The following is a 15725-nucleotide window of genomic DNA, read 5'->3' on the forward strand; positions in this document are numbered from 1 at the left end:
ACATTAACAGCAGTCACATGAATCTGCATTTTTGGTGAATTTAGGTTGGTGTGCTGTCATCTGGAGGGAGTACAAACTGTGGAGATATCCAGTCCTTGTTGAATTTAATCAAAGTAAGTCTGTCTGCATTTTCTGTTGAGAGGCATGTGCGCCTATCAGTGATGATTGCCACAGCGGAACTGAAAACACGCTCTGACACCACACTAGCAGCCGGGCAGGCCAGCACCTCCAAGACATATAAGGAGATTTCGGGCCAAGTGTTCAGCTTAGTCACCCAATAATTAAAGAGAACTGAAGCATCAGAAAAGACACAAATATGGTCACTAAAGTACCCCTTGACCATGTTCTGCAACTTATCCCTCATTGGCATTGTTACAGGCACAGATAGCCCTTGCTGTTGTGCTGGTTTATTGAAAATTGCCCGATTTGTGCACAATTTTCCCCCCACTTCTGTTGGAGCTGGTGTTCATGTCTCTCCCCATTATTTCTTGGTGTTGAAAAGAGCCGGTTCCTCTGCCACTAGCATTGTCTGTGTTATGTTCTGCTACCAAAGCTAAGGAAAGAGAGGAGATCTGTCCCTACTATAAGACTCAGCTGAATCCCTACGATGTAACAGGGAACCTGATCCTGCGATCAGACCTGCTAAAGTCCTAATCTAGTCTGTACGGAGACCTATAGATGTGAGGAGGGAATCCCTACAAGTACTAAGGACTGGGAGGAATATGGGACACCTCCTAACAGAAATAGTAGCAGACAGACGAACAAACAAAATAGATAGAACATAGAGGTCCGTAGACCAAGCAAACTAACAGAGTTAGATACAGAGCACAGGCTAGCTAGAAAGTAGATATACAATGAAGTCCAGCAAAGCCAGAAGGGCGGAGCAGGATTAAATAGGCCAACAAGGTCATGTGACCAGCAAAGGAAAAAAAACCTAACAGCAAGGTTCTAACAGTACCCCCCCTTCTAAGAGGATCCTCCGGATCCCCTAGGACCAGGCTTATCAGGAAATCTCCTGTGAAACGCTCTGATAAGTCTGGACGCGGAAACATCATCTGACCTCACCCAAGAGTTATCCTCGGGTCCGAAACCTTTCCAGGCCACAAGATACTGCAAACTACCTCTATACCGTCTAGAGTCAAGGATGCGAGAAATTTCATATTCCCCGTCCTCCACCACCGGAGGAACAGAGGCAGAGGCGTCACCATCCGACACAACAGCTTTTTTTAACAGAGAGACATGAAAGACCGGATTAATTCTCCAGGAGGTAGGAACCTCCAACCTAACAGCAGATTGGTTGACAACCTGAAGCACCTTAAAGGGCCCTACAAACTTGGGACCCAATTTCTTAGAAGGAATCCTCAACCGCAGATTCCTAGAGGACAACCAAACCATGTCACCAACAGCAAACAAAACCTCCTGTCGTTTCCTATCAAAGTAGTCTTTAGATTTTCTGTTGGCCTCCTGAAGATTACCACGCACATCCGTCCAAACTCTTTCCAAATCACCGGAAAAATTCTCCTCCTCAGGCACGGCAGATCCCAACTTGGAGAACGACCCAAACGACGGATGTCTCCCAGAACAACAAAAAAAAGGCGAACAACCAGCAGAAGAAGATGTATGACTGTTCAGAGCAAATTCGGCAAGTGGCAGAAACTCAGACCACCCCTCTTGATTGTCTGCCACAAAACAACGCAAGAACTGCTCAACATCCTGGTTTTTCCTTTCTGTCTGGCCATTAGATTCAGGATGATATCCGGACGAAAACGACAAATGAATTCCCAACCTGTCACAAAAGGCACGCCAAAAACGAGCCACGAACTGAGGACCCCTATCAGAAACAATGTCAGTAGGAACGCCATGAAGTCTGACAATTTCCTTGACAAAGGCCTTAGCGAGAGTTTTAGCGCAGGGCAGTTTGACGAAGGGAACCAAGTGACACATCTTGCTAAAACGGTCCACGACCACCCAGATGACAGTAAAACCCTCAGAGGAGGGAAGGTCAGTTATAAAGTCCATAGCCAAATGTGTCCAAGGAGCACTGGGGACCTCAAAAGGACAAAGCAACCCCGCAGCAGGAGTATGTGAGGACTTAGATCTAGCACATATAGTACATTGGCGCACCCACTTAATGACTTCCTTCTGCCATCCAGGCCACCAAAAACTGCGACCCACCAGTCTCTTGGTCTCAGAGATTCCGGGATGACCTGCCAACCGAGATTCGTGACACTCAACAAACAAATCTCTCCTAAAGGTCCCAGGCACAAACAACCTCCCATGAGGAGTGTTAGATGGGGCATTCTCCTGAGCTTTAAGAATCTCATCTTCCAAAACGGAGTCTAAAGCAGCTATCACAACACCTTCTTGTAAAATGTTTTCCTCTTTCTCAGCACCGACTATGGGAGAAAAACTGCGAGACAAGGCATCCGCCTTAACATTCTTAGTACCAGGGATGTAAGTAACGGAGAAATTAAACCGCGAGAAAAACAGTGCCCACCTAGCCTGACGGGCATTCAGGCGCTTGGCAGCATCAAGATATATCAGATTTTTATGATCCGTAAGAACCTGAACGGGAACTTCCGCACCTTCCAAGAAGTGGCGCCAGTGTTCAAATGCGAGTTTAATAGCCAATAATTCCCGATTACCAATATCGTAATTCAGTTCAGTCTCCGAAAATTTTTTTGAAAAAAAGGCACAGGGATGTAATCCATCCCCGTTATCCTGAGACAATACTGCGCCAACCCCCACAGAGGAAGCATCAACCTCAACCAAAAACGGCCTAGTAACATCAGGCTGCATAAGGATGGGAGCAGAGGTGAACCTCTCCTTGAGATACACAAAAGCTTCAATGGCCTCAGAAGACCACTGAACCGCATCAGCACCTTTCCTGGTGAGATCAGTCAGAGGTTTGACAATACTAGAAAATTTTTTTATGAATTTTCTGTAGTAATTGGCGAAACCCCAAAACCTCTGTATCAATTTCAAACCAATAGGCCTAGGCCATTCCTGCACAGCCTGAACCTTAACCGGATCCATCTCAAAACCTTTGCTGGAGATAATGTAGCCCAAAAAACTAATTCTCTGTACAGCGAACTCACATTTCTCCAGCTTAGCAAAAAGCGAATTGTCCATTAATAACTGTAATACCTCACGCACGCTCCGCCAATGAGACTCCAGATCTGGCGAATAAATCAAAATGTCATCCAAATACACAACCACATTTTTACCGATCAAAGGTCTAAGGATGTCATTAATCAGATTCTGAAAAAATGCAGGAGCATTAGTAAGACCAAAAGGCATAACCAGATTCTCAAAATGACCCACAGGAGTGTTAAAAGCAGTCTTCCATTCATCACCCTCCTTCATGCGCAACAGATTGTATGCCCCCTTAAGGTCAATTTTAGAGAACCACTTGGCCCCCAATAACTGGTTAAACAGATCAGGAATCAATGGCAGTGGGTAAGGATTGCGTACCGTAATTTTGTTAATCTCACGAAAATCCAGACAAGGACGTAAACCGCCGTCCTTTTTTTTTACAAAAAAAAATCCAACCGCCACAGGAGACTTAGAGGGCCTAATGTGACCGGCGGCCAAACTTGTCTGTATGTATTCCTCCAAAGCCTTCCTCTCAGGAATGGTAAGGTTAAATAAACGACTTTTAGGAAGAGTTGCTCCAGGGACAAATTCAATAGAACAATCATAGTCTCTATGGGGAGGCAAAACCTGCGATTCCTTCTCAGAAAAAACTCTCCAAAAATCCTGAATAGGAACAGGCAATTCTCCCCTATCCAAAGCTGCAATACGCCCGTTACAACACTTGTCATAACATTTATGGCTCCAGGATTTAATTTCACTGGTAGACCAATCCAGTACAGGATTGTGAAATTTTAACCAGGGCAAACCCAATATTACTGGAGAAGGCAAGTTATTCAACACTACCAAATCCAATTTCTCATGGTGAACACCATTAATAGTGAGAGGAAATTCACTGACCTTGAGAGTAATATTCTTCAAAGGGGAGCCATCCACAGAAACCACAGCAATGGGGGATGATAAAGGTTCAGGTTTTAAATTGAGTTTTTCCACGAATCCCCCATCAATTACATTCAGTGTAGACCCGCAATCAACAAACACCCGAAATTCCATTAATTTTTCCTGAGCAATCGTGGAAGCAGCTAAAAATATACCCTTGGAATTTAAACAGGCAATACGGGCGTGACTGACCATTTTTTTTTTTTTTCTTCATACGAAGCTCACAGCCTTTAATCAAATGACCAGATTTTCCGCAATAGAAGCACAAGCCTTCTGAAAAACCACGGTCTTTTTCTTGAGAGCGAGGTGCCACCGATCCAATCTCCATCGGTTCACCACTGTTAGTACACACATTATCATAACCAGAAACTGACATAGCAGAGGATTTGCTCTCATTAACCCTAGCACGCAGTCTTCTATCCACCCGTATAGCTAATTGCATAGCCTGTTGCAAATCCTCAGGTGTAGGATAAGCAATTAGCAGGTCTTTAACCCTTTCACTGAGCCCAGCAAGAAATAGACTTTTCAGAGCAGAATCGTTCCACCCTGTTTGAGTGGACCAACGACGAAAATGAGTACAATATTTTTCGACATTACCTGATCCTTGTTTTAAATGTCTCAACTCAGTCTCAGCTGATGCCACACGGTCAGGATCATCATATAATAGTCCTAAAGCAGAAAAAAAACTATCCACTGATCTGAAGCATGTATCACTAGGTTGCAAAGAAAAGGCCCACTCCTGAGGCTCTTTGCGCAAAAGTGACATTATGAACCCTACGCGCTGGGATTCATCCCCAGAGGACTTGGGTCTCAAACGAAAATACAATAAGCAAGCATTTTTAAATGAAAACAATTCTCGATGTTCACCAAAAAATAAATCCGGCAAACATACCTTAGGCTCCAAGAAATATGCTCCAGGACAGTTACTCACGTGCTGACGGAGCTCGGCCACTTCCAGAGAGAGTCCCTGCAGGTGTTTAGCCAAATCCTGAACCGACACCATGATGGAACAAAAAAAAAAAAAAAAAAATCTTTCCTTAGAGAATTTGCAGGCTGGACTTACTGTTATGTTCTGCTACCAAAGCTAAGGAAAGAGAGGAGATCTGTCCCTACTATAAGACTCAGCTGAATCCCTACGATGTAACAGGGAACCTGATCCTGCGATCAGACCTGCTAAAGTCCTAATCTAGTCTGTACGGAGACCTATAGATGTGAGGAGGGAATCCCTACAAGTACTAAGGACTGGGAGGAATATGGGACACCTCCTAACAGAAATAGTAGCAGACAGACGAACAAACAAAATAGATAGAACATAGAGGTCCGTAGACCAAGCAAACTAACAGAGTTAGATACAGAGCACAGGCTAGCTAGAAAGTAGATATACAATGAAGTCCAGCAAAGCCAGAAGGGCGGAGCAGGATTAAATAGGCCAACAAGGTCATGTGACCAGCAAAGGAAAAAAAACCTAACAGCAAGGTTCTAACAGTCTGAGGGTGATATTTTCAGCAACTGATCTACAACGACCCTCTTGAACGATCCCATTGAAAAACTTTTTGATGACAACAAAAGGAGAGAAGGAAATTTCTCCTTGTACCGTGGATCGAGAAAGGTGGCCAACCAGTATAGGTTGTTGGATAAAATGTGTATCAGGCGAGGGTCTTGCAACAGTCACTTACACATGAACTGTGCCATGTGGGCCAAGCTGCGAAAAGGCAAATATTCTGTGTCCCCAACAGTAGAAACAGTACCCATCCTCTCCTCACGATGACTCGCCTCTTCCTCCACCTCCTCCTCTCCAGCCCATCCAGACTGGACAGACATGAAGCATGGGTTAGGTGTCCCCTCCGTAGAATTACGAGTCCCCTTCGTAGCACAGAAAAACAAGTCCTCTCCGTCTTCATCCTCCTCATCTTCCTCCTCATCACCCAATGTTGCCTCAGAATATTGGCTAGGCTGGATAGTATCACTCATTGAGAAATCTAGCTCCATACCAACATGCTGGATGCTCAAAGCTTCCTCTTTGAGATTATGCAGTGATTGTTTCAAGAGACACAGCAGCGGGATGGTTACTCTGATAATAGCCTGATCATGGCTCACGAGGTTGGTGCAGTACTCAAAGTTCTCTACCTTACAAATGTCAGCGATCCAAACCCACTCGACATTTGTTATGTGTGGTGGCTGACTCTCAGTCTGACAGGCATGTTGAAGCTGATATTCAGCTACTGCCCTCTGCTGTTCACTAATCCTCGCCAACATATGATAGGTTGAGTTCCACCGTGTGGGCAGGTCGCAAATAAGCCTATGACTTGGCAAATTCAATCGCTTTTACAGCTCTGTAAGAGCAGAAAAAGCGGTAGAGGAATGGCGGAAATGGGCTCTAATATGGCGCACCTTCTCAAGTAGGTACGGCAAGTCACGGTAAGTTTTCAGAAATTTTTTAACAACTAGGTTCAGCATGTGAGCAATGCATGGCACATGTACCAGCTTGCCAACCATTAAAGCCGCCACCAGGTTACGCCCATTATCGCAGACGACCAGATCGGGTTGGAGGTGCAGCGGGGACAGCCACTGATCAGTCTGTTCTTTTAAAGCGTGCCACAGCTCTGATGCAGTGTGTGCTTTGTGACCTAAACAGATCAGCTTCAGCAGAGCGTGTTGCTGCTTTTCTGATGCGCTGCTGCACAGGTCCCAGCTTAGCAGTGATGGGGAGGGTAATTAAGCAGAGGATAAGGATCAAGAGGAGGGGAGAGAGAAAGTGGAATATGAAGAGGCGGAAACCCTGACAGAAGTTGGGCCCGCTATTCTTGGCGTGGGTAGGATGTGTGATGTTCCAGTTTGAGCCTTTGTCCCACCCTCCACCAGGTTCACCCATTGTGCCATGACAGAATTGTATCATCACTGTCCACAACAACTTGTCCAGATGTCTGTTAGGTGGACCTTCCCGGTTAAGGCATTGGTGAGAGCATGGTTCAGATTGTTTGACACGTGCTTGTGTAAGGCAGAGACGGCACACCGGGCTAAATTGTGGCGGCTGAAAAAATTGCATCGTGGGGCAGCCACAGCCAAGAGATCAGGTAAAGACTGTATTCCCACAAGCCTAAAAAGCAACATTGCCACAGCTAACAATTTGGCAATGTGCGAGTTTAGTATTTGTGCCTATGGGTGCATGGCTGGGTAATTACGCTTTCTTTCCAAGCTCTCAGGCATGGACAATTTGACGCTTTGCTGGGACAAAGAAGTGGATGTGGTCAATGATTGTTGTGTGTGTGCAACCACAGCTTGTGGGCAGGAGGTATGAGCATCTGCTTCCTGAACAATAGATTCTAAAGGACATAGCCCAGGCGACATGGCATTGGTTTGACCCGCAGATGCAGATTTTGTATCCTGGTGTTCCACCCACCTACTGGGGTGCTTGGCTGCCATGTAGTTTCGCATACTGTTGTTGCTCAGGTTGCCTTTGCCCTGGCCTCTACTCAACTTGGTATGGCAGTTGCTACACACTACAATGTTTTTCTCTGAAGGACTTTAAGAAAAAAATTCCACACAGCAGCTGAACGCCCCCTTGCCCTGACTTGGAACACAGCGGGGATGTTCTTGGGAACAGCTGACCTAGTTCTCACTCTGGGCAAACCACGACATATCCATCTTCCTCTGTGTTGCTGTCATGGCTATAAATGCCAATGGTCCAGGTCGGATCAGTGGACTCATCATAGACCACCTCATCTTCCATCTCATCCTCCTTCCCAGTTGACATCGTAGGCTGACCTGATGCTAACTGTGTCTCATCATCATCAGCCTTCACCTCTGGAGACAGTAAATGATGTACCTCCAAGTGGCTTTCTTCTGGCCGTAGGTCCTCAAATACTTCAGCATCAATGCACACCACCTCCTCTTGTCCCTCTTCAGTGCTGCACAGTGATAGGCCAGAGCCAATCAAAGGATATGTACCAAACAGGTCCTCGGAGTGGCCAAGCTTGGTGTCATATGTGTCCTGTGACTGATAGTGGCGGGAGGAAGGAGAACCAGCTTCAGGATTCAATGGGCCAGACTTCTGTGTAGACTGTATGTCATGGAAGATTTGTTGCTGATTGGCAAATGCGTAAAGGCCTTGTCTGCTATCCAAGACAGAATCTGCTCTCGCTCTTCTGGCTTCCACACACGTTTATTTTCCAGACTGGGAAATTTTTCCAGGAAAATAGTGGATGCATCAAGCTTCTGACCTGACACAGACTGAGTGCCTTCTTGCGCTCCACTGAGAAAACCCCCTCCACGTCCACGTCTCTTAACAACAGGCTTTTTTTTGCATTTTGGGTTTTGTTGACAGATTTTTAGATGTTGATGGCAAAAGCCAAGCTAGCTGTCACAGCCAAAATAGTGGGTAAAATGGCGTGGTGCATGCTTGGTAGCAGGCAGTAGAAAATGTTTGAACTACTGCCTTGCGTTGGGCCCTAAACACCTTTTTAAGTGGATTAATGTGGTCAGAAGGCAGGCTGTCACCCCAAAAACAGCGGGGGGAAATGGCCTGGTGCGTGCTTTGTAGCAGGCAGTAGGAAATGTTTGGACTACTGTTTTGCATAGGGCACTAAATGCCTTTTTAAGTGGATTAATGTGGACAGAAGGCAGGCTGTCACCCCAAAAACAGCGTGTGGAAATGGCATGGTGCGTGCTTTGTAGCAGGCAGTAGGAAATATTTGGACTACTGCTTTGCTTAGGACAATAAACGCCTTTTAAGTGGACTAATGTGGACAGAAGGCAGGCTGTCATCCCAAAAACAGCGGGGAAAATGGGTTGGTGCATGCTTGGTAGCAGGCAGGAGGAAATGTTTGGACTACTGCTTTGTGTAGGGAACTAAACGCCTTTTTAAGTGGACTAATGTGGACAGCAGAAGCCAGGCTATGACCCCTAAAACAGCGGGGAACATAGGCCGGTGCATTTAAAAAAAAAAAGGCAGCACAAAATGCTACTACTCTGTGTGCAGGAAAAATATTGCTTTGCCTCTGACAAAGAGCTGTTTTAAGATGGACACTGGAAGAACACTTTAACCTCTCCCTACCTAATGCACAATCTCTCCGTCTCTGTGCTCTGACTGTTATGTGTCTTCAGCTCTGAAAAGAGCTATGTTTTGGTGGTATTATAGATCTAGTGAGAGGCTCCTTTAAACTGTTCCTGCTCGAGTATCTCTCCCTCCCTACTCTACACTGAACTAGTATACACAGCAGGTAGCCCTTACAAGGGGTTTTGTTTTATCAAGATGTCTCAACACTCTCCCTAGCAGCTCAGCGATCTCTCCCTATGCTTGTAGAACGTATGCAATGTGCACAAAATGGCGGCAGCAGGGCTTAAATAGACCCTATGACGCTGGACGGCAGCCAACCACAGTAATACCACAACCAAGGTGTCTGCGGCAATACTGTGATTGGTTAAGAAGCCCAGCATGTTTAATGGCTGCAAAGGAGGCGCCAAAACTGAAGGGTGGACATCCGAATATAGCGAGGCAAGTACACAAATACTCACAATATAACGAGTAGAGATGAGCGTTGTTCTACTCGAACTGTTCGCCAATCTCAAATTCGAGCTGTTTTGGGCGGTGTTCGAGCCGTTCGGCGAACACGAACAATTTGAGAAAAATTCGGCTGTTCGAGGTTATGTTCGATAACTGTTCGTGCACCAAAATCATAACTGGATTTTTTCTCAGTAATGATGAAAATTAATGTTAATAATTGGGGGGGGAGGGGCAGGGGATGGATCTCTGCAGGAACAATGAAGATCTCCATTTTTTTTTCTCTTTCCCGCATTTACAGTGGGGAGGTGCAATCTGTCAGCCTATCAGCAGCGCACACACGGAGCGAAGTGCTTTTTTTCACACAAGCAAGGGCATGTGTCATTGGCAGTGTATGTCACATGTCCTTGCCCTATAAGACCAAGCCATTTTCCCCGTCGCCACCATTTTCTCACTGCTGCAGCTGCGTGTTAGATGGCACCGCTGTTGCTGTGTGCGCTATACCTTGTTAATTTCAAGCCAATTTTCGCACAAATATACAGATAGCTTGGGAGTAGGGAATAGTTGTGATTGCAGTCCTTTTAAGGACTAGGTTACAGCATTTCCTACGACTTTTATCAGGGAGGTCTGTGCTCTTAAATAGATCGGTTGTGGGAGTAAAGACTAATTGTAATTGCAGTCCTTTTCAGGACTAGGTTACATGAGTTCCTATCAGTTTTTGCCAGGCAGGTCTCTGCCAGTGCTGTGCAAGTTTTTTTCACAGCATTTGGCTGAATCTAGCAAAGCTAATCCTTTTTGGCCTATTGCAGAGTGTGTTAGTCAGTGGAGTAGCCTATCTGTGTTGCAAGATATACCACCTGTGTATAGAATACCAATTTTTTTACTGCACCTAGTGAAGTAAAATCTTTTGGGCATAGCATCATTCTATTAGTCCATCTATACTGACCTCCATCAGGTTGCAAATTAAAACTAATTTTTATCTGCATCTACAGTACCTCTGAAAAAATATTTGGGCTTCTAGCAGTGTGTGGGACTTGTTCTATTAGTCCATCTATACTGACCTCCATCAGGTTGCAAACTGAATATATTTTTTTCTGCATCTACCTCTGAAAAAATATTGGGCTTCTAGCTGTGTGTGGGTCTTGTTCTATTAATCCATCTATACTGACCTCCATCAGGTTGCAAACTGAATATATTTTTTTCTGCATCTACCTCTGAAAAAATATTTGGCCTTCTAGTAGTGTGTCGGACTTTCTCTATTAGTCCATCTATACTGACCTCCATCAGGTTGCAAATTAAAACTAATTTTTATCTGCATCTACAGTACCTCTGAAAAAATATTTGGGCTTCTAGCAGTGTGTGGGACTTGTTCTATTAGTCCATCTATACTGACCTCCATCAGGTTGCAAACTGAATATAGTTTTTTCTGCATCTACCTCTGAAAAAATATTGGGCTTCTAGCTGTGTGTGGGTCTTGTTCTATTAATCCATCTATACTGACCTCCATCAGGTTGCAAACTTAATATATTTTTTTCTGCATCTACCTCTGAAAAAATATTTGGCCTTCTAGTAGTGTGTCGGATTTTCTCTATTAGTCCATCTATACTGACCTCCATCAGGTTGCAAACTGAATATAATTTTTTTCTGCATCTAGCTCTGAAAAAATATTTGGCCTTCTAGTAGTGTGTCGGACTTTCTCTATTAGTCCATCTATACTGACCTCCATCAGGTTGCAAATTAAAACTAATTTTTGTCTGCATCTACAGTACCTCTGAAAAAATATTTGGGCTTCTAGCAGTGTGTGGGACTTGTTCTATTAGTCCATCTATACTGACCTCCATCAGGTTGCAAACTGAATATAGTTTTTTCTGCATCTACCTCTGAAAAAATATTGGGCTTCAAGCTGTGTGTGGGTCTTGTTCTATTAATCCATCTATACAGACCTCCATCAGGTTGCAAACTGAATATATTTTTTTCTGCATCTACCTCTGAAAAAATATTTGGCCTTCTAGTAGTGTGTCGGACTTTCTCTATTAGTCCATCTATACTGACCTCCATCAGGTTGCAAAATGAATATAATTTTTTTCTGCATCTAGCTCTGAAAAAATATTTGGCCTTCTAGTAGTGTGTCGGACTTTCTCTATTAGTCCATCTATACTGACCTCCATCAGGTTGCAAATTAAAACTAATTTTTATCTGCATCTACAGTACCTCTGAAAAAATATTAAGGCTTCTAGCAGTGTGTGGGACTTGTTCTATTAGTCCATCTATACTGACCTCCATCAGGTTGCAAACTGAATATAGTTTTTTCTGCATCTACCTCTGAAAAAAATATTGGGCTTCTAGCTGTGTGTGGGTCTTGTTCTATTAATCCATCTATACTGACCTCCATCAGGTTGCAAACTGAATATATTTTTTTCTGCATCTACCTCTGAAAAAATATTTGGCCTTCTAGTAGTGTGTCGGTCTTTCTCTATTAGTCCATCTATACTGACCTCCATCAGGTTGCAAATTAAAACTAATTTTTATCTGCATCTACAGTACCTCTGAAAAAATATTTGGGCTTCTAGCAGTGTGTGGGACTTGTTTTATTAGTCCATCTATACTGACCTCCATCAGGTTGCAAACTGAATATAGTTTTTTCTGCATCTACCTCTGAAAAAATATTGGGCTTCTAGCTGTGTGTGGGTCTTGTTCTATTAATCCATCTATACTGACCTCCATCAGGTTGCAAACTGAATATATTTTTTTCTGCATCTACCTCTGAAAAAATATTTGGCCTTCTAGTAGTGTGTCGGATTTTCTCTATTAGTCCATCTATACTGACCTCCATCAGGTTGCAAACTGAATATAATTTTTTTCTGCATCTAGCTCTGAAAAAATATTTGGCCTTCTAGTAGTGTGTCGGACTTTCTCTATTAGTCCATCTATACTGACCTCCATCAGGTTGCAAATTAAAACTAATTTTTGTCTGCATCTACAGTACCTCTGAAAAAATATTTGGGCTTCTAGCAGTGTGTGGGACTTGTTCTATTAGTCCATCTATACTGACCTCCATCAGGTTGCAAACTGAATATAGTTTTTTCTGCATCTACCTCTGAAAAAATATTGGGCTTCTAGCTGTGTGTGGGTCTTGTTCTATTAATCCATCTATACAGACCTCCATCAGGTTGCAAACTGAATATATTTTTTTCTGCATCTACCTCTGAAAAAATATTGGCCTTCTAGTAGTGTGTCGGACTTTCTCTATTAGTCCATCTATACTGACCTCCATCAGGTTGCAAATTAAAACTAATTTTTATCTGCATCTACAGTACCTCTGAAAAAATATTTGGGCTTCTAGCAGTGTGTGGGACTTGTTCTATTAGTCCATCTATACTGACCTCCATCAGGTTGCAAACTGAATATAGTTTTTTCTGCATCTACCTCTGAAAAAAATATTGGGCTTCTAGCTGTGTGTGGGTCTTGTTCTATTAATCCATCTATACTGACCTCCATCAGGTTGCAAACTGAATATATTTTTTTCTGCATCTACCTCTGAAAAAATATTTGGCCTTCTAGTAGTGTGTCGGTCTTTCTCTATTAGTCCATCTATACTGACCTCCATCAGGTTGCAAATTAAAACTAATTTTTATCTGCATCTACAGTACCTCTGAAAAAATATTTGGGCTTCTAGCAGTGTGTGGGACTTGTTCTATTAGTCCATCTATACTGACCTCCATCAGGTTGCAAACTGAATATAGTTTTTTATGCATCTACCTCTGAAAAAATATTGGGCTTCTAGCTGTGTGTGGGTCTTGTTCTATTAATCCATCTATACTGACCTCCATCAGGTTGCAAACTGAATATATTTTTTTCTGCATCTACCTCTGAAAAAATATTTGGCCTTCTAGTAGTGTGTCGGACTTTCTCTATTAGTCCATTTATACTGACCTCCATCAGGTTGCAAATTAAAACTAATTTTTATCTGCATCTACAGTACCTCTGAAAAAATATTTGGGCTTCTAGCAGTGTGTGGGACTTGTTCTATTAGTCCATCTATACTGACCTCCATCAGGTTGCAAACTGAATATAGTTTTTTCTGCATCTACCTCTGAAAAAATATTGGGCTTCTAGCTGTGTGTGGGTCTTGTTCTATTAATCCATCTATACTGACCTCCATCAGGTTGCAAACTGAATATATTTTTTTCTGCATATACCTCTGAAAAAATATTTGGCCTTCTAGTAGTGTGTCGGACTTTCTCTATTAGTCCATCTATACTGACCTCCATCAGGTTGCAAACTGAATATAATTTTTTTCTGCATCTAGCTCTGAAAAAATATTTGGCCTTCTAGTAGTGTGTCGGACTTTCTCTATTAGTCCATCTATACTGACCTCCATCAGGTTGCAAACTGAATATAATTTTTTTCTGCATCTAGCTCTGAAAAAATATTTGGCCTTCTAGTAGTGTGTCGGACTTTCTCTATTAGTCCATCTATACTGACCTCCATCAGGTTGCAAATTAAAACTAATTTTTATCTGCATCTACAGTACCTCTGAAAAAATATTTGGGCTTCTAGCTGTGTGTGGGACTTGTTGTATTAGTCCATCTATACTGTCCTCCATCAGGTTGCAAACTGAATATATTTTTTTCTGCATCTACCTCTGAAAAAATATTTGGCCTTCTAGTAGTGTGTCGGACTTTCTCTATTAGTCCATCTATACTGACCTCCATAAGGTTGCAAATTCAAAATAATTTTTTTCTGCATCTAACCCAGCCAATAGTTTTGGCCTAATACCACAGTTTGGCCACTCAGCTCTGCTCGGTTACCATCCATTGTTTTTTTGTGCAAACCACTCCAGAGTTGTGAATTAGTTAACCACCAAAATGAGTGGAAAAAGGCCTGCTGCTGGTGGAAAGGGGAATAGGCGTGTTGGGAAGGGCAAAAAAGGTTGTGTCCGTGGGGTAGGTGTTAAAGCAACAGTAACATCTGCAGAAGAAAGACCATCTTCCAGCCAAACTAAAATGTCTACTTCTTTTAGCGGACAATGTGATAAGATCCCTTTCTTACGGCCACGCCAATCGCTACAAATTCCAGATGAGGCACAAAAACAGCAGGTGCTTCAACGGATATCAAGTGCTCCTTTAAGTGGGCTCTCCTCCACATCAACTTCAACATCACAAATACTCCAGTCCTCAAAGGTGTCACCCAAATCGCACTTGCTTCCTCACAGCTCCCAAATCTCCAGCTGCCCGTCTGAGTATGAGGTAGAACAGATGGTTGAGTCTGCAGAGCTGTTTACTCATACTATAGCCTGGGAATCAGAGGTCGACTCCAGCGCTTCTGTGAATCCAGACGAGGAAATGATCTGCACTGATGCCCAGAATCTTTATGAGTCAGATCCAGGACCAGACGCAGAAGGTTCTGACCATAATGTAGACCCTCATTCCCAAACTGTAACTCCTGTTGGTGGAGACAATGAGGAAGACGATGATAAGACTCAAATACCTGATTGGAGCGACAACTTTAGTTTTTTGTCAGGGCAGGAACAGGTTGGCTCTGAGGACGACGGGTGTGATAACGCACAGGGTGATGATGATGAGGTCGGAGATCCCACTTACTGTCAACCCACAGTCAGCCAAGAGATGAGGTCAGCAGAGGAGGTGGAGGAAGATGCTAGTGACGACGAGGTCAGGTTGCGCCTTCCTGGACAGAGACGTAGTACTGGAAGCACGTCAACAACTGCATCCTCAAACACAACTCTGCCTCTCACCACAAGTCGTGGTGGCTCTTCAGGTCGCATGGGTGCTAAGCCTTGCATAGCCTGGGCATTTTTTCAGATCGATAAAGATGACCCAACTCGTGTTCTCTGTAACATTTGTCAGCAAAAGCTAAGTAGAGGCCAAAAAATACATAGTTTGAGTACTTCATGCATGAACCGGCACATGGACATGAAGCATAAGTTGCAGTGGGAAGCTCAGTGTGCTACAATGCGGCCTAGCCGGCCGGGCCAACCACCGTCTGCCATATCTTGTGCATCCGCGGCCTCTTCATCCTCTGTGACTGGGGGGACAGCAGTCACACCTGTTTTGGGGCGCAGACCTGCCACCTCTTTACACGCAACAGCCAGCGTGATTGGCAGGTCATCATTTTCTTTGGAGGTGGTAACACCAGCTGGTGTTGAGCGCTGTCCGACATCGATAGCACCACC

The sequence above is a fragment of the Phyllobates terribilis genome, unplaced genomic scaffold (assembly GCF_046119375.1).
Source record: "Phyllobates terribilis strain yellow unplaced genomic scaffold, ASM4611937v1 Scaffold_3__8_contigs__length_932513732, whole genome shotgun sequence".
Classification (NCBI taxonomy): domain Eukaryota; kingdom Metazoa; phylum Chordata; class Amphibia; order Anura; family Dendrobatidae; genus Phyllobates; species Phyllobates terribilis.